Source organism: Pseudophryne corroboree, chromosome 3, assembly GCF_028390025.1.
Source record: "Pseudophryne corroboree isolate aPseCor3 chromosome 3, aPseCor3.hap2, whole genome shotgun sequence".
Taxonomy (NCBI): Eukaryota; Metazoa; Chordata; class Amphibia; order Anura; family Myobatrachidae; genus Pseudophryne; species Pseudophryne corroboree.
In genome coordinates this window covers 394,884,257-394,910,427 of record NC_086446.1, presented here as the reverse complement: position 1 = coordinate 394,910,427, position 26,171 = coordinate 394,884,257, and the positions used below count along the sequence as shown (strand labels likewise).

The following is a 26,171-nucleotide window of genomic DNA, read 5'->3' as shown; positions in this document are numbered from 1 at the left end:
AAGACACTGGATGAGGCTACGGTTAAACTTCTCTCCAGGGGTCTGTCCTTTATACCTACAGCTCCCCATAATCAATTTGATACAGCAGTAGACGTCTACAGGTTTGGCCGGAAACTCCGTCTTAGGGAGCATTTTGCCACAGGTATGGGTGCTGATAAAATCCAGTTCCGGAAGCCATCCACATTTGACCCGATTTCTTCTAATGCTAGCATCAAGACGTTCACTCGGATGATTGAACAGGATGCTTTGTCCCCTGTACCCAAAAGACGATTTGATAATTTGTCCCCTGCAGAACGCAGAGCACTCAATGCCCTGAAAAAAGACACCAGCCTAGTGATTAGACCCGCTGACAAGGGGGGTGCTGTAGTGGTACAAGACTGGGTTGACTATAACATTGAGATTCTGAATCAACTATCTGACGAAACAACGTACACTTGTCTGAACCATAACCCCATCAAGGACATAAAGACAACAGTTGACCAGACATTATGCAGGGCCCTAAGAGAGCACCATATTGACAAGAACACCCATGAATTCTTGACTGTCGAATACCCAGTATGCCCAATCATATACACCCTCCCAAAAGTACACAAAACACTGGTCAAACCCCCTGGAAGGCCCATCATTTCAGCCAGAAATTCTCTACTACAACCATTGGCCATCTTTGTGGACAGTTTTCTTCAGCCCATAGTACAACAGGGGGATAGTTACTTACGCGATTCTACAGACTTCCTACAGAAGCTCCGTGCCATCCCTGATGTACTGGATGATATTCTCCTGGTGACTATGGACGTATGCTCCTTATACACCATTATCCCACATGAGCAGGGATTACAAGCACTGGCCAATGCCTGGCGACAACAACCTCCAATCGGGCCGCCAATGGACCTTCTACTCGAATTGACAAGCTTTGTTCTCAAAAAGAACCACTTCTTGTATCAAGGCAACTATTACTTACAACACAAGGGGACAGCGATGGGATCAAACCTAGCGCCGGCTTACGCTAATATATATATGTCTGAATATGAACAACAACATATACTACCCCAATTTGGAGAACATATTATATTCTATAAGAGGTTTATAGATGACATTTTTTTGCTGTGGAATGGGACGGATGAATCTCTCAGGATGATGATAACAACACTGAATGGATTGGAGAACCCGGTAAAGTTCACATTCCAGGTTGACCCACATAATGTCAATTTCCTGGATATTTCGATCTCCTTCGATGGGGGACGTATCAAGACAAGCCTCTACAGAAAGCCTACTGATAGGAACACTTTGCTCCATCCCAGCAGTCAGCACCCGCCTGCACTTAAGGACAATCTCCCAATTTCGCAGTTCCTACGAGTTATGCGCAACAACTCTGACAGCCAAACTATGGAAATCCAATTGGCAGATATGACTTCAAGATTCTTAGAACGGGGATACAAGAGGAAGAATGTCCTTAGATGCCTAAAAAAAGCAAGAAATAAGTTTGATTCACCAGTGACACCTACACTGCCCACCCAAGGACCGGAGCGATTGGTCTTTACAACCACCTATGATAACATCTCCAATAAACTCAAGGGAAGCGTAAGAAGAAATTGGCCCATTCTCACCACCGATGAACGCCTTAAATTGAAGAGATGTCCATTGCCGATGATGGCCTACCGTAGATCAGCCAATCTGAAACAACTTCTTCTAAGACCAATGGATAACGCTGGGGATACAGCGAATACTACTTGGCTACACGAGAGACGTCCGGGATGCTTTCGGTGCACTGGCTGCACAACCTGTAGGGCTATGCTTACGGGCTCGCACTTTCCGCATCCACACTCGGGTCGCCCCATAGCGATCAAATTCAGACTTCACTGTGCCATGGACCACCTGATCTACATTTTAACCTGCCCCTGTGGGTTGTACTACGTGGGAATGACCACTAGACGCTTTAGGGATCGTATGGCAAACCATAGGACATCTATCCATCAAGCTATTGCCACGGGCTCGGCAGCCCTACCTGTAGCTAGACACTTCATGATTTCTAAACACCAGGTCTCCGACCTACGATCCAAACTTATTGACTGGATACCGCCACCACCTAGGGGTGGAGACCGAGCCTTGCTCTTGAGGAAAAAGGAAAGCGCATGGATTTATAGACTTGACACCATAGCCCCGAGGGGCATGAATGAAAATAACCCCTTGTCTATTTTTCTGAAATAGACTTTGGATATTACCGGACTATTATGTAATACGTGACTTTGCATTATATTATATATAATATGCCTACTTTGTTTCACTTACCATGGCTATTCTGATTTATGGTTAAACTTTTTTAGAAAGCACACTTATTCTACACATATATGCTGCACTGTTCTGCATGTAGTTTATGTCCCCCTATAGTGATCTCACCGGCCTTTGTTATACCAACCTATAATTTACTTTTATGATGACTCTTTCCTGCTGCACTGTAAGTTAGGCAGCACTGATCCTATACTGATGTTTATTGCGCAGCCCCACATCCCCATATTGCGGCTTATCGTAATTAATAATGTAATGCACAGTAAAAACCAGCATCTAATGAAGATTTCTTCGTTTCACTCACACATCGCGTCACCGGAAGTGACGTGATGCGTTCCACATGCGGTTCAGGGACGGACGCCGTCCACTTCCGGTATTCGGAGCCGCACTCATGGTGATATCGCCACACCTGAAGTGGCGCAGTATCACTAACACTGACACCACCAATAGTATATTGATGCCATTATTTGCTGAACGCATCTCACCCCCAGTGGGAGGTGATAAGTATGCGTTCCAGATGTGCGTTCCACCCGGCCGGCGGCCATCTTGGGGGCGTGTCTAGCGCCAATTGCCATGGTATTTAACAGGGGCCGGTGAGGCACTTCCTGTGTCTCCAGTTTCCCTGCATGCTGATTAGAAGTTGAACTGCTGCCACTGCTGATTACTATTTTTCCTTGAAAAAGGCCCCCGCTGGGGACCGAAACGTTGGACACTAATGGATATCGTTTGATTCCACATATGAACTGTGAGACTACTCTTTTCATTAAATTATCTTTTGACTTTATTTAATATAGTCTGGAGAGTGCTATCTTTTCCCACGAAAGTGGGATTTCCTGTATTGTACTATGGGCCCAGTTCCTTCTGTGACTGGATCCTGATAGGCACCCTAGCAGTTGACATTATTATTGTGAGAGTGCAAGACCTTCCCATATATATATACACATATATATTATAGAGAGAGAGAGAGAAACAAAGAAAGGAAGGTGCATCCATGAGTAATAAATTAAATCTTTACTAATAAAAAGTACAAGCTCTAATACATCAAGGTATATGTTCAACGGCTCCAATCTCAAAACCCCCGTGGCGGTGCCTCCGGAGTACACCTAACAGTGTCCTGAGACGGAAACGCAGACAGTCATCATCCAACTGTGCCGCACTCAAACAGCAGGGTTCCAATCTGTGCGTCCAGTGCTTTGCTCTAACAAGTATCTACCACTGAACTTTAGTAGATGTAGAACAGCCTTCTGCACATATAATAATATAGGGATATGCAACAAGGGTGATGTGCTCCACTCAGAGTTCAGTGACACTTATCTGCATTCCATAGCGGTTATATATATATATATATATATATATATAATATATATATATATATATATATATATATATACATACACCAAGCAGGCAGTGGCACTAGGAGGCTTTGTTCAGTGAGTAAAAGTAAAAACACAGTGGTTTAATTCATAACATAGCAAAGACAGGCCAACGTTTCAGGGCACGGCCGCCCCTTTGTCAGGGTGAAGCAAAAGTGAAATAAAGTGCAACTTACAGTGCCTTAATAGTGCTATTAAAGCACTGTAAGTTGCACTTTATTCCACTTTTGCTTCACCTTGACAAAGGGGCGGCCGTGCCCTGAAACGTTGGCCTGTCTTTGCTATGTTATGCATTAAACCACTGTGTTTTTACTTTTACTCACTGAACAAAGCCTCCTAGTGCCACTGCCTGCTTGGTACATGCCACAGTGTGTGTATATGTATATATGTGTATATATGTGTATATATGTGTATGTATATATATATATATATATATATATATATATGTGTATGTATGTGCAATGGAAGGCGGCACTCGGAGACTGTTATCAGGTGAAAAACGTGCTTTAATCGACGTTTCGGGAGACGTACTCCCGTCCTCAAGACACAGCAAACAAAAGTGCAAGTGCAAAACAACGTTTAAAAAGACTTACCAACCCCTGGCTCGCCCATTCCCGCTGCAGCCAGCGGCGTCCCGCTCCACGGCGCCCGCACTTCAGGGTACAGATGACTCCGCCCCCCGGTCGTGACGTCCTTCCGCAGACGTGGGATGCCGCTGTTGCAGGGGGGAGGCGCATATATATATATATATATATATATATATATATATATATATATATATATACATACATATATACATACATACATACATACATACATACATACATACATACATACATACATACGCGCACACACACACACATATAAACAAAAGGGGGAGGCACAGCACTCACAGGTCTTCCAGAGTCAGCGTAGTTGTAGTTGTTTAGATGATCAGCACTCCCGCTTTGAAGTCTTTGTCAGCGTTTCATTTTAATTGCATAAAATTTCGTCAGGACATACCTGACGAAATTTTATGCAATTATAATGAAACGTTGACAAAGACTTCACAGCGGGAGTGCTGATCATTTAAACAACTAAGCTGACTCTGGAAGACCTGTGAGTGCTGTGCCTCCCACCTTTGTTCTATTGATTATCTTTGCCAGCACCTGGGCATCGAACCTGATTTGAAATGGAATGCCAGTCACCTATTCGGTGTATGTGTGTGTATATATATATATATATATATATATATATATATATATATATATATAATATAGATTCTTATTTGGAATATTCAGCATTCTCTCTACCACCCTAATATGCAAGGGCAGATTGGGCCGGGTGGCAGCTGGAATATGCGCTACGAGCCGAACCCCTATTGATTGATCGCCTATGTCACGTGTGCACTGCTCCCCATACCAAGTCCTCCTCTGCCTGATTTGCCAAGACAATGCGAATCGGAAGTCTTGTCTAATCAGCACTTTCCCCATTCATTTTAATGCCAGTGACCAGGAAAGACCTAATGTCGTGCAAGAATTGTACAGACGGTCAGTGTATATATACAGTACTGTGCAAAAGTTTTAGGCAGTTGTGGAAAAAATGCTGCAAAGTAAATATACTTTCAAAATAGAAGTGTTAATAGTTCATTTTTTTATGTTAACAAAATGTAAAGTGAATGAACAGAAGTGAGAGCTAAATCAAGTCAATATTTGGTGTGTCCACCCTTTGCCTTCAAAACAGCATAATTTCTTCCAGGTACACTTGCACACAGTTTTTAAGGAACTCAGCAGGGAGGTTGTTTTAAATATATTGGGAGAACTAACCACAGATCTTCTGTGGATGTAGGTTTGCTCAAATCCTTCTGTCTCTTCATGTAATCCAGACAGACTCAATGATGTTGAGATTAGGGCTCTATGGGGGCATTACCAGCACTTTCAGGACTCCATATTCTTCTTTATGCTGAAGGTAGTTCTGAATGACATTGGCTGTATGTTTGGGATCATTGTCCTGCTGCAGAATAAATTTGGAGTCAATCAAAGGCCTTGCTGTATTTATCAGCATTGAGGACCCCATTAATCCTGACCAAATCCCCAACTCCATTTACTGAAATGCAGCCCCAAACTTGCAAGGAACCACCACCATGCTTCACTGTACACTGACTGATCTGTGAATGTGTGTTTCTGGGAGTCAATCGGGTGGCTACTTTGTAGGCACGCGTAAGAGAATGATTTCATGGAAGCGTCATGGATGTGTAACCAGAGTTCTGTGCTATTCTGAGGCATGCATATGGTGAAGGGACGGTTCTTCTGCACCCAGCGTATGGGGTTGGTGACATACCGAAAACAGTGGGCAGTGCAACTATACGTATGAAGCCATGCGTATACTTGTGTTAAGATATGGCTCCAGATCTGGCTGCAGCAGCAGTCCAGACTTGTGTCTGCTTTGCTTACGGGGAAGCTAAATCCCCTTATCTGGAAGAAGAGCAGATTTGTCACTTGGATTGCACTATATTTGATGTCCAAAATAATGGTCTTAAAGAGAAAGTATCAATCACACAGTTTATAGAATTTGGGATAATTTTATATGGAAAATCATGCTTGTTGATGTGCTCAAGCTGTCCCTTTGTAATAAGGTTCTTATAATAAACACGTGTCTTTCCTCCAAAACTGATACCTTGGAAATTTATATAATTGTGGTGGGTGTGGATCATCGAATCGACAGTATCTAGGTCGACCACTATAGGTCGACAGAGTTTAAGGTCGACATGTGCTAGGTCAACAGGTCAGAAGGTCAACATGAGGTTTTTTGTGGGGGGTTTTGGTGTCGTTTTCTTCGTAGAGTGACCGGGAACCCCAATTAGTGCACCGTGTCCCCTCGCATGGTTCGCTTCGCTCGCGATGCTTCAGGCAAGGTGCCTCGCTTCGCTCGGCACAGATTACCGTTCCAATCGGAGTCCACGTGGGTCATTAAGTATGAAAAAGTCCAAAAAAAAAAAAAAAGTGAAAAACTCATGTCGACCTAGCACATGTCGACCTTCCAGCCCTGTTGACCTAGTGACTGTCAACCTATAGTGGTCGACCTAAACATTGTCGACCTTCAGACCGGATCTCATTGTGGTTGTATATGTCTTTTTTTGGTGTGGAAATTTTTGGTGGCACAGTATATGTAGTCTCTATGCACCTTGCGTGGGAGTGACAGGAGCTGACAGCTTGTTCCAGGCAGTCCAAAAAAGCTAATTCTTTTAATTCCCCATTTTCTAAGATGATACAAGTATCAGGTGTTTAAGACCAGATATTTTGGAATCCTGTGTCGTGGACCCCCTCGGAAGGCTGATACCATTTTTAAATTGTTCCAATCTGGGTCGGACCCGGGATATACCACGTTTACACTGCATTGGCGATAACCGAGTGCTGTGTCTGTAAGGACGGCCCTTGGTGATGACATCATCTCCAAGTGCTGGGGAACCTGCTGATTGGTACCCCCTGGGTGCCTATGTCTCCTGGGGGCAAGCCCAACATTCTGGCAGCTGCTGCAAGGTTGCCCCCATCCTCCGTCTCTGTAGTGAATGGGCGTCGCGCTCATGCGCGTGGCATCCATTCACCTTCGCCTCGGCACTGTTGCTGTCTGCAAAGCAGGGCAGACAGCAGCGGAAACTGCGTGCGCCCTGTCCCCAACCTCCCGACCACCGGGTTACCTGTTTACACTGCCCCTTAAGACGGGTTAGACCAGTGTTCAACCCTGGTCGAGATCTGGGTAAGATAGCGGGGTAAATCGACCCGGGTTACTCCTTTTGGGAGCTGTTTACACTGATTATCGACCCGGCAATAAACCCGGGTTTTCTACTTGGTATAAAATGGGGAAAGAGATAGCTAGCAATTCAGTATACCAGATATGTAGGCCAGAAGTTTAAAGTTCAGTTTATATGGTTAAAACAGTGCATCCGTAAAGTATTCACAGCGCTTCACTTTTTCCACATTTTGTTATGTTACAGCCTTATTCCATAATGGAATAAATTCATTTTGTCCTCAAGATTCTACACACAATACCCCATAAGGACAAAGTGTGAACTTCTTTTTTTTTTTTTTTTTTAAACAGAAAAAACTAAGAAATCACATGTACATAAGTAGTCACAGCCTTTGCCATGAAGCTCAAAATTGAGCTCAGGTGCATCCTTGAGATGTTCCTGCAGCTTAATTGGAGTCCACCTGTGGTAAATTCAGTTGATTGAACATGATTTGGAAAGGCACACACCTGTCTATATAAGGTCCCACACGTGACAGTGCACGTCTGAGCACATACCAGGCATGAAGTCAAAGGAATTGTCTGTAGATCTTCGAGATAGGATTGGCTCGAGGCACAAATCTGGGGAAGTGTAAAGAAAAATATCTGCTGCTTTGAATGTCCCAATGAGCACAGTGTCCTCCATCATCCATAAATGGAAGAAGTTTGTAACCATCAGGACTCTTCCTAGAGCTGGCCGGCTGTCTAAACTGATCGTCCGTGGGAGAAGGGCCCTAGTCAGGGAGGTGACCAAGAATCCAATGGTCACTCTGTCAGAGCTACAGCAGTTCTCTGTGGAGAGAGGAGAACCTTCCAGAAGGTCAACCATCTCTGCAGCAATCCACCAATCGGTCCTGTATGGTAGAGTGGCCAGAAGGAAGCCAAGCCTTAGTAAAAAGCACACTGCAGCCCGCCTGGAGTTTGCCAAAATGCACCTAAAGGACTCTCAGACCATGAGAAACCAAATTCCCTGGTCTGATGAGACAAAGATTGAACTCTTTTTGGCGTGAATGCCAGGCACCGCTTATCACCAGGCCAATACCATCCCTACAGTGAAGCGTGGTGGTGGCAGCATCATGCTGTGGGGATTTTTTTTCAGCAGCTGGGACTGGGAGACTAGTCAGGATAGAGGGAAAGATGAATGCAGTAATGTACAGAGACATCCTGGATGAAAACCTGCTCCAGAGCAGTCTTGACTTCAGACTGGGGCAATGGTTCATCTTTCAGCAGGACAACGACCCTAAGCACACAGCCAAGATGTCAAAGGAGTGGCTTCAGGACAACTCTGTGAATGTCCTTGAGCAGCCCACCCAGAGCCTAGACTTTAATCCGATTTGAACATCTCTGGAGAGATCTGAAAATGGCTGTGCACCGACTGTGAATACTTCTGTACATGTGATTTTTTTATTTTTTTATTTTTAATACATTTCCAAAAATCCCCAAAAATCTTTTTTCACATTTTGAGGGAAAAATTAATTTATTCAATTTTGGAATAAGGCTGTAACATAACAAATGTGGAAAAAGTGAATACTTTCCAGGTGCACTGTAAGCATTACAGTGTTTTGAATGAAGTCTTGCAGGAAGTGGTATAATTCTTTGTTATCTTTATATTTAGAATGAAATAGCAGGATTATATAGACGGACATTTGATTATTAGGGTTGTCAGCAATTTATTATATATTAGATATGTAGGATTTTATTTCAATTCTTTTAATAAATGACTTTATTAATGTTTTTGCCTGCAGAATTTAAAACTGCAATACTATTAAGTGCAACACAAAGTGTGTATTGCCCCTAACAGTATTGCTGTGTTGAAGTTGCCATTTAGTTTATAAACCTATCCATTCTCTATAAATGGGACACTTGTAAGAGTTTAGTTGGGGAGGTGAGGTGGAGTCGGCCTTGCCAGAGGTGGGTGACCCTCTCTGCTATCTAGTGCTCTCTTCCACAAGCCACTCATTTCTACCCTTTCATTTCAGTGATGTCTGCTCTTGGAAACAAATAAAAGTTCACAATATTCTGCTTCACATTCAGTACGTATACAACATATAATGTAACAAATGAAGCTGTCTTTTAACCTGGTTACAATGATTAGCTATTTTGTGTTTGCACATTGTAAAATTATTGAAAGTCTTTAGTGAAATTAGCATGATCGTTTTTTTCTTGTACGTTATTGTTATCCGTCTCAGATTTTTTGCTAGTTTAAAATAAACTCAACCACAACTGACACACAATCCATGCTCTCCAGGGGCTTAAATTCATACTAGGCACCCAGAGTCTAAATAGATGGTAGTGCGCCAATCCAGCCCACTCCCTTCTGCCTCGCCAGCCCTCAGTCTGCCTCTCCAGCCAGTCCCCCCAGTCTGCCTCTCCAGCCAGTCCCCCCAGTCTGCCTCTCCAGCCAGTCCTCCCAGTCTGCCTCTCCAGCCAGCCCCCCCCTCCCCCCAGACTGTCTCTCTGGCCAGCCCCCCCATGTCTGTCTCTCTAGCCAGCCCCCCCATGTCTGTCTCTCTAGCCAGCCCCCCCATGTCTGTCTCTCTAGCCAGCCCCCCAGTCTGTCTCTGTCTGATCATTCTTTTTTAAATACATTTCTTTAATGTTCCCCACAGTAAAAAAAAAAAGCCTCTTATCATTTTATAACTTAATAAAAAAAATAACAAAACTAAATGAATTACTGCATACTTTTTTTCTGTGTATGATAATAAAGAAAATAGAGTATCCTGAGGCTCATAAGTGTTACGGCTTGGCATCATCAGGAAATAAATTCAACAAGATTGAGTAAATGTTCCTGAGGAATATTTGCCCATGTCCAAGATTCAGATGAGGCGCTCCTTGACAAAAGCAACCCAGTAAGCCGTGATCCTTCAGTCAATGCTTTACAATTGAATCATGGACATTTACTTTTTTACATCTTACATTTAATTTTCCCCATAAATCTTTAGCTATTTGCTGCACAATCTTTCAGGGATCACCTACCGCCTTATCTGTAATCATGCTGTCCACCCAGGGTTGTTGTTTTGCTGGGGCTGCTTTGCCTCAGCTTCTTGTTGACATGGCACCAGGCCCTCCGGTGACATTTCCAAACATTAACTATTTGACATAAAGTCCAATGCTCCCTTCACCACGTCCCTGCCTCAGAGCACGTATTCTGTGTCTGTCTGTCCTCAACATACCTATCGGGGAATGTCATAACACAGTCTGTGATAATTGTAAACAATGTTCAGCAGAGACATAACTTACAAAACAAATATAATTTGATGAAAATAAATTATTTCTTGACAAAATCTTGGGAAGTTCCTGTACTGAGTGAAAATGTTTGTGCTTTTGTGTGTCATCTAAGACAATCACACATTTATGTTTACAAAGGGAAGGGGGCCCTAATTTGCACACCTTAATTAGGTAATGAGGTGCTACTCTGCTTGAGACTTATTACAATGTACAGAGGGAAAAAGTAGCAGGTGCACTGTCTCACACTAGCTCAACCTGTAGTAACCAGAGGCACTTAGCATATTCCTGGCCAGGACTATGAGCTTACCCACCGCATCAAGGTAGCCTCTCATTGGGTAAGTCCCTAACACTAACTATAGGGGTTCAGGTCCGGGGGGCAGGACTGATGTATTTATACATATTTCTGAAGGTAGGAGACACCTTCATCCTAATTTAGCACCCTGCCCCACCTACCCTCACTGATTTTAAATAGTCTGGCACTTTGCCTGCATATTTAGAATGAGCACACTGAGGTAAGACTCCTACATTTTGGTTTACTATGGCAGTCAATATTGGGGGGATTCTCTGGGGTGCGGGGCTCCCTGTGCCTGCCGTGGCTGGACGTCCCTGGGGCATCGCAATTTAACACTTTCATTACACTATGGCACTTATAGTTTGTCTTATATATATATGTAATACTTTCACATTATTTTCTTTCACTCCTCACATTACTCACACATGCAGCAGCAGCTGCTCCTACCTCTTTAACTCTTTATTTGTATCACTCTTGCGATGCCCTGGGGTTGTCTGGCTGGGTGGCTCTGGGGTGTCCTGCCCCCCGGACCTGAACCCCTATAGTTAGTGTTAGGGACTTACCCAATGAGAGGCTACCTTGATGCGGTGGGTAGGCCCATAGCCCTGGCCAGGAATATGCTAAGTGCCTCTGGTTACTACAGGTTGAGCTAGTGTGAGACAGTGCACCTGCTACTTTTTCGCTCTGTACACATTTATGTTTATTATGATACATCCACTGGGTCCAGAAGTATGCAATTTATGGGTCTTAAGCTTAGCTAATCACAGAATGCTTAATATAAACAATTTATTGATCATTCCCTTAAGGGACTGTAACAATGAAGTGAGTAGGTGATCAAATAGACCAATATTGGCTTCCCAAAAATGGGCACAAGCAACTCTTAATACTATTGTCTATCCAACAGAGGTTCCCTAAACTGTTCAATCCTCGGACATGTGGAGCAGATCGCATTTGATGGATATGAGTATCTGGATTGTCAAAGCAACTCAACCGTTCCCCATTAATTTGTTTCTAATGCACCATTAGGTGGACAAACTCTGTAGCGTTTTGTTGAGGGTTCCTGTCTATTTACAGGTGTAAAACCCAACTCCTGAAAGGCTTGAGAAGTGAAAAAGTTAAAATAAACATTTTCAGGTACTTGTAAGCTACAGGCTACACACCTTGGGGCTGAAAATTCACTATGAGATTGTGGAAATGTACATTGTAAAACTTCTAATTCAGCATTAACATCTGATATTTGATAAAGAAATTGTTGCAGCTATAAGCATAGTTAATTCTCTTATCTTATTTACATTGATAAATCTCCTTTGTAATAGCTTGTGTTTGTCACAAATAGTATTAAAAAGATGAACTACCCTGAAAACAGTAACTGCAAGATAATGCCCACCATTAAACCTGAGCTGCATGGCTGAGCTTTCAATGGCAACACATGTTGAGCACCATTATGAACAGAAGATGTTGTGTCTGGACCTTTTGTTCATACGTCAAAAATGTTTAATAGACTTCAAGGGCAGTGATGTCTTTTTGGGGTATAGGTGATGTTACAACAGATTACATAATATTTTATGTTCATCTTGTGATCTCACTGGCAAGATCTTCTAGCCACCATTAAGTTATCCCTGTTGCCCTAGCATTGGGGAACCTAAGGCTAGTCCCACATGGACCCAAATGCCCTACTGATTTAACAAACTCGGACGATACAGACTATAGTAGGGCGCGTTAACTATACTAACTACAGTACATATTATTTAAAGTGCAGTGTTTGCAAGCCTAAAAAAAGTTTTTCATTTCAAACTTTTATAACCATGATAGAACTTGCGTTTCCCACAATTTTGTTATGTTACTGGAAGTCATTTGGTGAACCATCACCCCTTTACATTTCACCTCATGAGGCAGTATATAGACCACATCATCATTTGCCTGTGTAGTGTTAGTGACAGCTCACTCTCATTGCTGATACTGTGGGGCAGATGTATTAACCTGGAGAATGCATAAGGAAGTGATAAACCAATGATATGTGCAAGGTGATAAAGGCACCAGCCAATCAGCTCCAATATATAAAGTAACAGTTAGGATCTGATTGGCTAGTGCCTTTATCACCTTGCACATATCACTGGTTTATCACTTCCTTATGCCTTCTCCAGGTTAATACATCTGCCCCTATATTTAATAAGAACTCACAATTAGGCTGCACATTCCAGAACAGCACACCGAGCATCAGCCTAATTTTTTTATTTTTATTGTGACACTTTTCACTTTGTTTAAAAAAATAAAATGTAATTATTGATGCACAGGATATTTGTTAATGTTACATTTGTGTGTATTTTCATTGTCAATAAACTTTTTTTCTACTAGCTGTCATCAATTAAATTTGCGTTCTTTGTATGGTAAATTTGGAATATAGTGTAACAGTAAGCAGTGGTCATGTGTTAGCAGCGTACATAAAACTTAATTTCCTCTGCATCCATGTTATGCCATTCCAACCATTGCGAATGTAGCCAACTCTCATTGCAGTGATTTTACTGACATTCATAGCGCACCCTGAGACCCTAAAAATGTGTCCTATTGTGCAAGGTGTCATTGTTTTGTCATATTTATAGTATGTCTTGTATAATATGGAGAATGCTGAAAAGCTGATTTCTGTTATAGGGCTAATCTGTGCAAGCATACAACTGAAACTGTGATTGAGTTATTAAAATAAATTGTGCCAATGAAAAGATAATGGTAAATTAAAACCAGGATTACATATAGCTCAACGTATCATTAAGATGGTAAAAACTATTTGATAGCGATTCTGTAAATGTCATCTAAAAAGTTAATAAAACAGTTTCTTACATCATTAACTGACAATTTGTATTACATACCACTTCTGAAATGTTTCATCTGTCATTTAGTTCAATAAGGGGGGTGTAGAGATGCTGTGACAAGGAGTCCACATCAAAATAAAGACTTACTAAAGGAAAAGTATGAACCGATACTGTAGTCATGAATGCAACCTGCACCATTGGCTTTCAGTATCATTTTCTTTGGTATAAAAATTTGTGATTTTCCAAAAATCCTCATACTTTATCATCCTCATACTGATTTATGCCACTTCATATTAATTCAAACAATGAACGAGCGAGCACTTACCTCTGGATCCCCGTGGCGCCTCTCCTTTTTAAAAGTCTGCCTCCACAGAGTGCTATGCCCCATGCTTTGTCCTAGCTGGCTATTCACAGATGCATAACTGGGAGGAGGCTTGGATGTCCCAGCAGGCTCAGCATGGCCACACCTTCTCCCAGTAATGCATCTGTGAAGAGCCAGCTAGGACAGAGCATGGGGCATAGCATGCTGCAGAGGCAGACTTTTACAAGGAGGAGTCCCCATGGGGATCCGAAGGTAAGCACATCCCTGCACTGGGGTGGGGGGGAGGGGTCTATGGGGGTGCACCTATATGTCATTATTTTCTGCAGGAAAAAAAGGAATGTAGATAAAAGAAATGGACTAATAATGCCATCATCTATTTCACTGGTTCTCAAACTCTGTCCTCAGTACCCCACACAGTGCATGTTTTGCAGGTCTCACAGAATCACAAGTTGAATACTTAGTTGCACCTGTGGACCTTTTTAAAATGTGTCAGTGAGTAATTAATACACCTGTGCACCTGCTGGGTTACCTGCAAAACATGCACTGTGTGGGGTCCTGAGGACTGAGTTTGAGAACCTGTGATCTGTTTCATGCAAGGGTAATTATGTCTGCATTATTTTATACCATATCTGCACCAGTTAATTAAGCAGCATTCATGTGTAGTTGTATTAGTTATATGGTAGTTATCTATGCAAAAGTTATACTGTATTTGCGCCAGCTAATTAGTCAGCATTCAGATGAGTTATTTTTATTATATGGTTTGCTGTTTTATTTGCTCTGCTTGTTCAAGAATTTTTTCGCAGGCTTTGTAGCACAAATATGTTTGGGGGAAGGAACTAAGAAAAAAGAAGACAAACAACCAGGCGCTTCTATAATTGGTCAAAGAAGTATAAATCTGTATCTAGATGTTGCTCACTTAGTGAGAGGGGGGCTGACCCCTCTTGGTATGAAACCAACACAAGCAATAAGGAAAAAAATAAATTGGGAGTGCGAACAGATATTTACCAATTTAATGATGGATGGAAGATCGTAATCAATCAATAAATAAATAAATAAGGAAGGACATAAAAGCATAAAACAATTAACTTCTGTATTAAACCTAAGCTCAGCTGTAAATCACAGAACTGAATAACCCTCACGGAGAACACAAATTCCAAATTGCAATATTAAGGTGCATACACACTTGGCGATAAAATGAACAATGTCACTCATTTTCAACCTTCCTAAGCGACGTCGTTCACTTTCTCAGCAGGTGTGTATGCGGCGATGACTGATGCGCAGCCCCGCGGGTTGTTAATGACCCTTGTTGTCAGCAGTGCATGCATGCTCTATCTGGACTGTAATCCAAGAGCTGCCTGCATGGCCCAGACGCTGCGTGACGTCACTGAGCGATATGAGTGGCATATCGCTCAGTGTGTACGGACGGCCGCCTGGCCCGGGCTGAGGGAAACACTAGACAATGTAACTCATAGAGCACGTCGTCTAGTGTGTATGCACCTAAAGTCCCGCAAAGAAAGAGGCAACAATGTTGCAGAATGTTATTACAATAACAAATTGTAGCAATCTAGCCATTCTGTGGTACAATTGAGAGGGATAACTTTCATAGTAAGGGGTCTATTCATGCAGCAGAGAAAAGCCCTGTTTTGCGTTAAACAGGGCTTTTCTCTGCTTACCGCAGAGAAAAGCTCTGCTTTCCGCTTCTCCATGGAGTTCAGGTTCGCCATCTCAGGACGGCGTAACCTGAACTGTGGTGCGGAGACATCAGGGAAACTCAATGCTTCCCTGATCGCTGCTCTGCACCTCGCGCTGGCTCTGCCCCCCGACCTCCCAGCAACCACTGCGGCCGGCCGGGAGGTCAACACCCTGCGCATGCGCAAAGGGACCCGCCGCTGGACCCCGCGCATCGCTGGGAAGGACCGCTGGAGATGACCTCACCGCAGGAGCCCCAGACACCACAGCGCATCGTCGGAAGGGTAAGTATACATGAATTGCTACTTATCACAGCTATACATCGCATCGAAGCGATGCGATGTATAGTGATAAGTAGCAATTATGTTTTCGTTTTCTACATGAATAGACCCCTAAGTGTGATTAGTATACAGACACGCTTGAAGCATTAAACCCATCTTACCACTCCACTGTACCAGTAATTATTTGATAGACGAATTAAGGTGCCAGGATGCTACAAAATTGTTAACATTCCAATGTGTAAGTAAACGAGTGCAGCATAGAGGATGATCACCTGGTGGGAGCACTTCTAACAAGTCCTGCACTGGTGCTCCACAGTCCTTGCACTGATGGAGACAGAAATGTAGTCAGGGCTGGATACCAAGGCTTGCTATAATATCCCTTTAATCCAGGACACCTATCATTTACACAGGTTCTGTGGCTGGCTAAATCTATGCCTGCATTCAACCTGGTTTTAATCAGCCACAGAACCTGTGTAAATCATAGGTGTTCCGGATTAAAGGAATATTATGGCAAGCCTATGTATACCCGACTAAAGCTGCCATAGAGCTCCGACTGAGACTGGGAGCTTCAGAAGCAGCACTTCCGTGTGAGAGCCTTAGCCAGCAGGTGTCAATCACTTGTGGGCAGCAGTAGGAAACCACTGCAGAGACCGGTTGGTATATGGTAGATTAAAAATAGGTAGATAGTAAGCCAGGCATTCCCAACCGCGGTCCTCAAGGCACACCAACAGTGCAGGTTTTTGTGATATCCAGGCTTCAGCACAGATGGTTAAATCAAAATAACTGAGGTACTAATTAAGTCACCTGTGTTCAAGCCTGGATATCACTAAAACCAGGACTGTTAGTGTGCCTTGAGGACCGCGGTTGGGAAACACTGTAGTAAGCAGAGAGATGTCCTTCCACATGAAATCAATGGGAGACAATAGATTAACACATTTCTCGGCCACGTAGCTCTGGCCATTTCTTCCTTAGAAACTATGCACACATCAGTGGAGAACAACTAATAAACTAATATTAATACATTGTGACCAATGGGGACTGATTTCACCCAAATACAAATATCACCAAGATACTGTACATCTGATTATGACAATATAGGCAAATTCAGCTTATGACACCTCTTTCAGGAACAATTGTCCCAATAAATGTATCAGCAATATTTGGTTCTTAGGAACCATGTGGTCTTACTAAAGTATAGGTTGTAACAACAAGCAGCTCCTGCCGCTTACGGTTGTAGAAGTACATGTGTGTAACTACTGCAGCACTTGTCCCTAGGTAGTGCCTCAAATAAAAGCATTCTCCTGTACGGCAGTCCAGTACCCGCTGGTATGTTATATGGGTATCCACTTTAATTCGATATGGATTAAGGTGGAGTGGGGTCTGCAACTAAAGCCTTAGATATGTACTTTGGGAGCGGCAGATCAATAATATTTAGTTTGGGCTATGTCTCTGCCTTTGTACGTCATACACACTTATATTGCTTTTAATTGATACAATAGTACATTTCCTTATTACCATAGGCTAGTTATTGACTATAGGGCTAATTCAGAGTTGGGAGCAAATCACAAAAAGGAGCAAATTTGAACCGTAGTCCAATCATGTTGAACTGCAGATGGGGCAGTTTACAAATATGAAGGGGGGAAGAGAGCGCTGACAGACTGAATTTGGACACAGTTTATTTCTAAATTAGCACAGACACAATCTACATAAATTCAGTGTCTTATCAATAAACAATAATATATCACATAAAACAACAATAAACGTATGAATAATTCAAAGAGGATCCTCCACACTAAAATCCATAAAACGTCCCACAGAACTAGTGCACTAATAAGTACCAATTTGGATGATGTGATAATCCTTAAAGCGATACCAATATGTTCATAAATTTGTATTTGATAATAGCAACAAATAATTAGCTCTATTGGGAGAAATTTCCAAATAGTATTCCATATACCAATTCCGGGGTAAAAAAGTCACTTTGTCCTTTATCAAGTTAAAACTGTTACAGTAATGAGCAAATGCACTGCTACCTCCAATGCTTTAGCCTCAAAACGTAACACAGCATGTGCTGCCTGTGCTCAAAGCTCACCACAGCGGCTCCGTCTGCCGTTCTCTAACTGTGACACTAAGGGGTATATGCAATTGCGGTCGAATTGACGCGAAAGTCGAAAAACGGGACATATTCGACAAAAAAACCATGTCGAATTGGATTCGTCAATGCAATACAGTACTTTTCGCCAAAATATCTTCTGTTTCAGACTCGACTTTTTGCAAATCGACTTTTTCAAAATTCGACATGTCTGCAATGGTCAAAATGCGACTTTTCGACAAAAGTATATTCAATTGAAGAATGACGATTCGACAACAGTGCTTTTCGACCGCAAATTTGACATTTTCAGTCCGCCTCACTTTGCTGGCGGGATCTAATAAAAAAAATTTAATAAATGATTTTTTTTTTTGCTTTTTGGATTGCTAGTAGCATATCTATTTATATTTGAAGGGATTATCTACTTGGTTTGTCTTTTTTTTTGACTCGCAAGTACTATTTAATTGATTTTTTAAAAGAATATTTTTTCTTCACTCTGCTGAGGGAAATGTACCCATGATTCCACAGTTTTACCCAGGATACACTTCTGCAAAGCCCCTCCTATTTCCTCACTCCCAGTTTTTTGAGACTAGGGAGAAGGAGCCATTTCAGTCAGCTCTCTTGTGGAATCGTTTTTTTAGGACAATCCCTGCGTTTTAAAAACACATTTATCCTATTTTTGTACTGACTACAATAATGGAGCCTTTTTCTGACCAGATTGTGATGTTCATGTTGGCTGCAAGCATGGAGGAAGAAAGGGCTGCTGAACATCAGGATCAAAGTCAGCAAATGTCTACATTGGGTGAGCCAGTATTGCGGGTTTCATTTCCACGTCCACGCCAGTATCGCACTAGGCGTGAACTGGAGGATCTCAGCGAGTTCGAGGTGATTCAAAATTATCGCTTATCGACTCGCGACATATATTCGCTGTACGCTCTGTTGGAGGCCGACCTGGAACCTCGGGCACGGACCAATCGCGCAGTCAGCGGTTTCCAGAAACTGCTGGCTAAGTTACATTTTTTGGCGTCAGGCACATTCCAGCCTACACTGTCTCATACATGCGGTTTTTCACAGTCGAACTGTCGCGCTGTATAACCCAGGTCATTAGGGCTTTCCGCAAATTGACGATCCAGTACATCACATTTCCAGAGACGGACAGCGAATGTCGTGAGATCAAATTAGGTTTTTTTACCAAATACAAATTTCCCAATGTGCTGGGCGCGATTGACTGTACCCACGTGCAGATCAGACCGCCACGGAATTCGGAAGAATGTTTTCGGAACCGAAAACATTTCCATTCCATGACATTCCATGTGATGTTGACATTCCATGTGATGTCAACATGAAATTTTTGAATATTTTTGTGGGATTTCCTGGATCGTCTCACGACTCCTTCATCCTAAGCCAGTCATCGCTGTTTGACAAGTTCGAAACAGGAAACATGCCTGGTGGCTGGCTGTTAGGTATTTATTTTAATTGTTTTTATTTTTTTATTATTTTATAAAAAAAATTTTTTTTTTTTAGATTACCTACCATTTTTTTTCTTTTCTATAGGCGATGCGGGTTATCCCAACAAATCGTGGCTCTTGACCCCATTGTCTAATCCTGGTGGTAGAGCAGAAAAACGTTACCAAGAGAACACACAAAGCATCGAGGCAAATAATTGAACGTGCCTTCGGTGTCCTTTAAAGCCGGTTTCGATGTTTAGACACTTCCGGCGATGCTCTTTTGTACTCACCGGCGAAGGTTTGCGGCATGGTAAATGCATGTTGTATTTTACACAACATATGTGTCGCAAACCGTTTGCCGGTGACTCTTCGTCGCAGTGCTTTCCGACGCGGGAACCGTTCTTCTGCTCTACCGGTGGGTATGGACGAAGGAGATGATTCCCGACGGACAGTGATCCAAAACTTTTTTTTTCCGTTGCCTGTGAGTATACTTGTAACATTTGTATTATTGTGTAAACTGAGATTGTAATATTCTAAAAAAACATCTTTATTTATGTATTTCAGAGTTTTACGTCCTGTTGACGTACCTTCCCAGGCCTGTTTTTAAAGTTTTGTCCTGTTGACGACTCGTTACCCCCTGTTTTCTCCTGTTGTTGGGTTGCCGCAAATATTGGACCCGTTTATCCAACTCTACCATGGGCGACCTACTTGTGATGTGGACCTGACCCTCCGCCATGTAGCAGACAACCCCCCTCAGGTGAGATGTATTGCCCAAAACTCCCTCTTGTCCAAAGTCACCCCGGCATGTCCAAAGTGCAGCCCTCCGGCATTTGCAAAACTGCACATCCAATCATGCCCTGACAGCAATGCTTACGCTAGGTCAGGGAATGTTTGGATGTGTAGTTACGCAAGTGCCGGAGGGTTGCATTTGGGCCCACTGTAACCTGCTTGTGTCATGTTGATTGTACCTCTTCTTTTCCGTACCAGGGGTACACTATTACCAATAGCTGGAACCTCATACTATTCTCTTCCACAGGTCTTGCGGAGTATCCTTCCCAAGTGGCGTGGATGTGAAGAGACACAACATTTCTCCTGATGTACCATGGGCGACCTACTTGTGATGTGGACCTGACCCTCCGCCATGTAGCTGACAACCCCCCTCAGGTGAGATGTATTGCCCAAAACTCCCTCCTGTCCAAGTCACCCCTGCATGTCCAAAGTGCAGCCCTCCGGCATTTGCAAAACTGCACATCCAATCATGCCCTGATGCTTACACATGTGTGTCAGGGAATGTTTGGATGTGTAGTTACGCAAGTGCCGGAGGGTTGCATTTGGGCCCACTGTAACCTGCTTGTGTCATGTTGATTGTACCTCTTCTTTTCCATACCAGGGGTACACTATTACCAATAGCTGGAACCTCATACTATTCTCTTCCACAGGTCTTGTGGAGTATCCTTCCCAAGTGGCGTGGATGTGAAGAGACACGACATTTCTCCTGATGTACCATGGGCGACCTACTTGTGATGTGGACCTGACCCTCCGCCATGTAGCTGACAACCCCCCTCAGGTGAGATGTATTGCCCAAAACTCCCTCTTGTCCAAAGTCACCCCGGCATGTCCAAAGTGCAGCCCTCCGGCATTTGCAAAACTGCACATCCAATCATGCCCTGACAGCAATGCTTACGCTGCGTCAGGGAATGTTTGGATGTGTAGTTACGCAAGTGCCGGAGGGTTGCATTTGGGCCCGCTGTAACCTGCTTGTGTCATGTTGATTGTACCTCTTCTTTTCCGTACCAAGGTGACACTATTACCAATAGCTGGAACCTCATACTATTCTCTTCCACAGGTCTTGCGGAGTATCCTTCCCAAGTGGCTTGAATCCTCATGGATGAAGAGGGACACAACAGTTCCCCTGCTGCACCATGGGCGACCTAACACAATTCCACTGCATCTCATATTTAACATTGTATTTACTAATAATTTAAATAAAAACCACAGAAAACTTCTCATTTTAAAAATTTATTGAAGAAAAATTGTATTTGATTTTTGAAATAAAAAAATGAAAGGTAATTAAACAAAAAAGTAGTTTGTTCTTCTTTACATTCTTTTCTTGTGTAGATAGATATCTGTGGGGGAAAAAAAACATATTAAGTAAAGACACTAATGTCATGTTCATTCCTTTCCCCAAGAACATTTGTGGAACCACACAGCCCAGCATGACCCATTGCTGGGCTGTGTGGTTCCACAAAGGCAGGCGGTCCAAAGTGGCAGAGTGGTGTCAGTGGTCAGCACTTTGACACGCTTGCATTTGTGGAACCACACAGCCCAGCATGACCCATTGCTGGGCTGTGTGGTTCCACAAAGGCAGGCGGTCCAAAGTGGCAGAGTGGTGTCAGTGGTCAGCACTTTGACACGCTTGCATTTGTGGAACCACACAGCCCAGCATGACCCATTGCTGGGCTGTGTGGTTCCACAAAGGCAGGCGGTCCAAAGTGGCAGAGTGGTATCAGTGGTCAGCACTTTGACACGCTTGCATTTGTGGAACCACACAGCCCAGTATGACCCATTGCTGGGCTGTGTGGTTCCACAAAGGCAGGCGGTCCAAAGTGGCAGAGTGGTGTCAGTGGTCAGCACTTTGACACGCTTGCATTTGTGGAACCACACAGCCCAGCATGACCCATTGCTGGGCTGTGTGGTTCCACAAAGGCAGGCGGTCCAAAGTGGCAGAGTGGTGTCAGTGGTCAGCACTTTGACACGCTTGCATTTGTGGAACCACACAGCCCAGCATGACCCATTGCTGGGCTGTGTGGTTCCACAAAGGCAGGCGGTCCAAAGTTTCTTGAATATATACATTGAAACATGGCTCTACTCACCTTGGTACGCACAACACGAACTTATGCCGTCCACTTCAATTTTCCACCCAATCCTATGAATAAGCCAAAAACAAACACTAGTGAATAGTAAATTCACACAACAGTGAAAGCCTATAGTACACCAATACAAAAAGTTTTTTTGGGGTAAAAAAGTGGTATCTGAATAGCTCTTTGGCCCATCATACATGTAGCCACAAGGAGCTTTCATCCGTTACCACACGCGCCCGCATACATGCCCGCGCATGTATGCCTAGACATAAAGCTCCTTGGTAGTAACCGGTCACGGGTGGGGGAGCCCAACACATATAAAACAATAGTAAGAAAAAAAAAAAACTAATGGGAGGGGAAGAAAGGGATACATGAAAAACATAACCGTAAATAAAACAATACGACCGGGCTCATGGTGGATGTCTGTCCGGATCCTCTTCTTCCTCCTGATGGGGCGTCGATGTCCTGGGAGGCTGGGTAGTGGGTCGACTGGGCCTCGGTGCCCGTGCGGCTGTAGATGTTGCGGCCGGTGTTGGTGGTGGAGGCATCTGGTGGGTGGGGTACATCCCTGTATATCCTTGGTACATCTGTGACCGTATATACCAGGATGGTGGTGGAGGAAGGGAAGGAGGCGTCCATGTGGCTTGTGATGGCGGAAGTGGTGGATCACCAGCGTGTTGATGAGCTGGTTCTGGGAGTTTATCGTATATCATCTGCAGTGTGGTTGCGATGATCTGTTGGCTGGATGCGGAATGTCGATGGCTCTCCGACATGTTGTCATTGCTGTGTGCCAGGCATGATGTGTTCTCCACCAGCCGGTTGATGGATTGGGCCAGAATTTGAAGGATGTCCATAGTCTCCCTATGATCTTCTCTTCTGGTCTTTTGAATTTCGGCTGCGCTGTCGGCATGAGCCTTCTGCATTTCAAGCAGACCGTTTGCCATCTTATCCATTGTCCTCTCAATGGCGTCCAGTCTGCTTCCAACGACAACCCAAAAACTATCCTGGCTGTCATTCATCTCTGCTGCCAGGTTGTTTACCCTCTGAACATTTGAGGGATCCTGCCCTTCCTGGACGTCTGCCACCAATTGCATTTGTGCAGCTGAAAAGAAAATTAGAAATTATTATACACATTCATCATACATTTGTTTGAAGGCTCACAATTCGATATTTACTCACACAGGGATGTAGAAACAGCAGGCTGCTGCACTTCCACCTCGTCATCCTCTGACGAATCCTGTATGAGATCCAGCCTGTAGTAGGAACCAATCCCCGAAGCAAGTCCGCTGCTGGTCCGTGGCACCACTGTTTGCAAAAGAAAGAAAAAAATTAAAGTTAATAAACTATACAAAACTGGTGCCCCCCCCCCCCCCCCCACTACACCCCCAAAAATTAAATACAAACCTTCTCCATCCTGTGGTGCCGCTGCTCCAGGAGCTTCACTTGTCCTCATTTCTGGAGACTTTTCAAGGGTCTGGCTGGATACTTCTGCACGGCTGTCTTCAAACCCAAGAAAAAGTCTCATCCGTTAACCCTGTAGACTCAAACAGTTCGGGTGATGGGTCCACAAGGGTAGTGTCTTGTTGAGGCTCTTCGGTCACAGTCCTAGAGCTCCTGGAGAGATGACGATCTGGTGATGGACTGCGCGCAGGAGCTGTAGTTTGGCGCCCATCTGGTGGTGTGGTCACCGACGGTGTCTGGCGCACAGGTGACGTTCTGCGCGCTGATGTCTGGCGCGCAGGTGATGGTCTGCGCGCTGACGTCGTCTGGCGCGCAGGTGACACTGCGCGATGACTATGTGTGGCGCGCAGGTGATGATCTGCGCGCTCCTGATGCTTGCTGCGCAGGTGATGTTCCGCACGCTGCTGCCGATGCCTGCTGCGCAGGTAATGGTCCGCGCGCTGGCGATGTCCTGCGCGCAGGTGATGTCCTCTGGGCAGGCGTGTCTGGAAAAAAAAAACACATTAGCAAATACAAAAAAAAGTTATTTTAGTACAGCTCATCTGAATGTATTCTTACCATCAGGCCTCCTTTTGGACTGCTTGTCTCCCGCCTTCTTCCATCTTCTGGGCGGTTCTTCCTCCTCGGGAAAGTCAGCAGGACGGCTGGAGTCCACACCTCCGCGAACTCCTTTGACCATGGCAGGGTTCATGCGCCTTTTAATAACTTCCTCCCAGGGTAGCCACTTCAGATTGAGAGCCGGACCACCTCCCGTAGCTGTCTCATGTCGGCGCTGAATCCCCATCTTCTTTTTGGTCTGTCTGCGGCAATCACTGTACCGCTTCATGCAGTTTCTGGTGCTCCGGCGGTTTCCAGATACTGCAGTGACTTGTGTCTCGATGGCATCCCAGATGTTTCGCTTGGTCTTAGCTGCTGTGGTCTGTGCCCTTTGTCCATACAGAACGTCGTAGGACCTGTCGACGCCATCCACTAGGGCACAGTTTTCCGCCTCAGTGTATCTGGGTCCACGCGGCTTTTTCGGTCCTGCATCTTCACCAGAGGCTTCCTCCTCCGACTGCTCCTCTGGCTGGCTTCTTGCCTTTAGGGATTAAAAAAAAAAAAAAAAACATGCATTTACTAAGATCAGTATGTACCTGTGAGTGTCAGTATCCCTGGCAGTGCGCAAATATACCTGTAGTTGTGCATGGCAGTGCGCAAACTAGGGTGTGTCAAGTTGGATGCTATTGTGTCTGCAGGTGTTGTCAGTACCTTTCTAGGCTTTTTCTTTTTCGACTTCTCCATTTGGTCCCTTGACGACCGCGGCTGGTCACTGCATGCCTGGTCGGTCGTATTCTCCTCCTGGGTCGGCTCCCACTCCTCGTTGCTATGCAGGGAAAGTTCTGAGGGGTGGGGGGAAGGGGGGGATGTCCCTGGACATCTCTGTTGTAAAAAGAAAAAAAATATATATATATTTTTACAAATTTAATACACATTACATAATTACATGCAATCACACGTCATGCTGCTGGGACCCCAGTTCTCAAGCAGGACCAAACACAAAAAAAAAATAAAAAAAAATAATGAAAAATAGAAGGAAAAAAAAGCCAAAACCCCCGTACAAGCATCCCTGCACATACTGGAGGTCAACCAGTGCTAACACAAAATGGCTGACACAAACAAAATGGCTGACAGTCACCCCAAACTAGTCAAAAAGCATCCCTGCACATTCTGGAGGTACACCAGTGCTAAAATAGGAGGGAAAAAACATGTTTGGCAAACAAACGACATGACATGTCGACCGCATGTCTGACACAAACTTGCTCCAAGTCACCCCAAACAAGCCAAAAAGCATCCCTGCACATTTGAGGTACACCAGTGCTAAAATAGGAGGGAAAAAACATGTTTTAGCAAACAAACGACATGACATGTCGACCACATTGATACCGACACACTCTAAAATCACCCCAAACTAGCCAAAAAGCATCCCTGCACATTCTGGAGGTACACCAGTGCTAAAATAGGAGGGGAAAAACATGTTTTAGCAAACAAACGGCATGACATGTCGACCACATTGATACCAACACACTCTAAAATCACCTCAAACTAGCCAAAAAGCATCCCTGCACATTCTGGAGGTACACCAGTGCTAAAATAGGAGGGAAAAACATGTTTGGCAAACAAACGACACGACATGTCGACCGCATCTCTGACACAAACTTGCTCCAAGTCACCCCAAACAAGCCAAAAAGCATCCCTGCACATTCTGGAGGTACACCAGTGCTAAAATAGGAGGGAA

General features: G+C 43.9%; 1 protein-coding gene across 2 annotated transcripts in view; it reads left to right on the top strand.

Moving 5' to 3' along the window:
* The window catches only part of LOC135055717 (membrane primary amine oxidase-like), a 159,127-nt gene that overhangs the window by 67,744 nt on the left and 65,212 nt on the right, over window positions 1–26,171 (top strand). Inside the window, exon 1 of one of the 2 annotated variants that reach the window (XM_063960098.1) lies at window positions 14,298–14,319. The exons of the other annotated variant lie outside the window; for it this stretch is intronic. The gene's annotated coding sequence lies outside the window, so the exon portion shown is untranslated. Of the gene's footprint in view, window positions 1–14,297; window positions 14,320–26,171 lie in introns of those variants that run through there. 2 annotated transcript variants of the gene reach the window in all.